Raw genomic sequence first — 2,260 nt, 5'->3', positions numbered from 1 at the left:
GGCGGGGCCTGCGCACGCTTCCGGGCCCGCCCCAGCGTCCGGGCTCCGCCCCTCGGCCCTGGCCCCGCCCCGACGCCGCCACAGAGCGCGGGAGCGCTCGGACACCGCGTGGCCCCGCGCGGGCACCCCAACGGGCGCAGCGTGGCTCTTGGGCCCGGCCCGGCCCTGCGGGCTGCGAGCTCGCCAGGCTTGGGCTCCCGGTCCCGCATGGTCACCGCGCCCAGTCCGGCCTGGGACTCGCTTGCCCTTCAACCCTGGCTCCTCCACCCCAATGCCCGCCTGCCTGCCCCCCTTCCTGCCCACTGTCCCCCAGTCCCCAATGGTCACTTACGCCTGGGGCCCTGGGGGGTGGTGTGAAGGCCAGGGACCGGCTCAGGGTAGAGGCCGGCCACGAGCTCAAGACCAGAGCAAGTCTGACACCAACATTCTATGCGTTCGTTCGGTGCTTGCCCTGATTGCAGCCCAGCGCACTGGGAGTCTGGAAGGTTGCAGAGGAGGGGCGTGTCGGGTCCTACTGTCCCACCTGTGTGGGTGCTGTCTCACCTTCGTGCGGGTGACACATTCATCTCACACGTACCCGTATACTGACAAACACACGTGTGCATATGTAAGAAAACTGGGAGCAGCTCCAGGGACCCCTCATGTCCTATATGTTCAGTGTGACCTGAGTGTCCCACTGAGCCCTCGGGACGCCCCTCCCCTGAGGCCAGGGAGCATCACAGGACATTGGAGGTTTCACATGGGAGGCACTTGGGAGGTCTTCTGGTCAAGCCCGGTTACCAGCCACTGCCAGGGCTTTGCTGGCTAAGAGACAACGTCTCTTGCTATCGCCTCGTGCTGTCCACTCCTGCTCACAGTCAGCTCACATCGGCCTCACTGTCTGGGAGCAGACGCTTTTGGGGCATTTCTAATCACTGCCTAGCCAAGCTCCCCACCCCCACTCTTTAACCCATCGGAGCCCCAACGGCAGTAACGTGGCCGCCAAGCCAGTACACCCCAAGTCTCCCTGAGCCCAGCCTTTTCAGCATGTCAGCCTACAGAGATCCCCTGTCTCCAAGGGACAGGACTTTGCTGCTTGCTCACTGGTTTGCTGTTGTCCCTACCTGGAGCAGGCCCGGCCCTGGGGCCCTGCACTGTGCAGGGACTCAGAGCAGAGTGCGTGGAGCAGAGCCTGGCATGGGACAGGTTCTCGGCAAATATCCGTTTGACCATTGATAGTACAACAAACGCATAGTCCCCTGCAACTGTGCCTGCCCCTCCGGCAGCCCATCCTCACCGGGCAAAGGCAGGGGACCCCAGACTCAGTGACATCTACACTGGGGCACTGGCCATGGGAGGTGGGAGAGTCAGGGCAGACCACCTCCCCTTAGTAGCCCGGCTGGGCTGGACCTGATGCAGACCAGGCAGGACAGACCAGGATACAGTGAGGCACCTATGGAAACAAGCCCCGGGGATGAGCACTGGATGCTGGCTCAGAGCCCTGGGCTGCCAGACCCACGCTTGACAAGCCTCTGAAGGCAGGAAACACCCAAAACTCCAGGTCCTGCATATGCTAGCTCACCACCACAGCAGGAAGACCCCTCACCTGCCTTCAGCGTGTGTGCACGCTCAGGGTTGAACACACACATTAGGGCCGTGTATTTGCTCTACTGGGAGGGAGGCTGCTTCTCTGTGCCTGCCGCCCTCAGCTCGTCTCTGCACCTCAGCACACTTATCTAGGGCTCCATCACCTCCTACGGGCACTTCAGACACAGCCTTGAGCTACCCAGATTCCAGGGAGCAGTCACAGTGGAGGCCGTGGAGGAGACTGCGGGGTCAAAGGGCATCTTTGGGAGGTATGCGAGGCCATGAAGGGGGGTCTTTACTTAGGTCTCTCTCGGGCATCTTTTTACAGTTCGTGTTTTTCTTTCCAAATCTGTTATCTCAGAAAAGGGCAGGTCTGTACATCAGTGTTCACAGCAGCCTTATTTGTGATGGCCCAAACCTAGACCCAGATGTCTGTCAGTGGGTGAGCGGCTGAGCACGTGGAGGCGTGGCCACTCCACGAACACCACCCCTCGATCCAGAAGAACAAGCTCCGGGTACAGCCACCCGGGCGACTCCCCAGGGCAGTGTGCTGCGTGAGAAAAAGCCAGTCCCCTAAGGCTACGGGCATCCCAGTTCCATGGATGCAGCTCTATGGAAAGGGCAGCATCTTAGAAATGGTAGACAAAAGAAGGGTTGCCAGATGTTAGGGCCACTGGGTTGGGGGAGGGAACGA

Source organism: Puma concolor, chromosome E1 (genome assembly GCF_028749965.1).
Source record: "Puma concolor isolate L17-30 chromosome E1, mPumCon1.1.hap2, whole genome shotgun sequence".
Classification (NCBI taxonomy): domain Eukaryota; kingdom Metazoa; phylum Chordata; class Mammalia; order Carnivora; family Felidae; genus Puma; species Puma concolor.
This window is presented reverse-complemented; position numbering follows the sequence as displayed.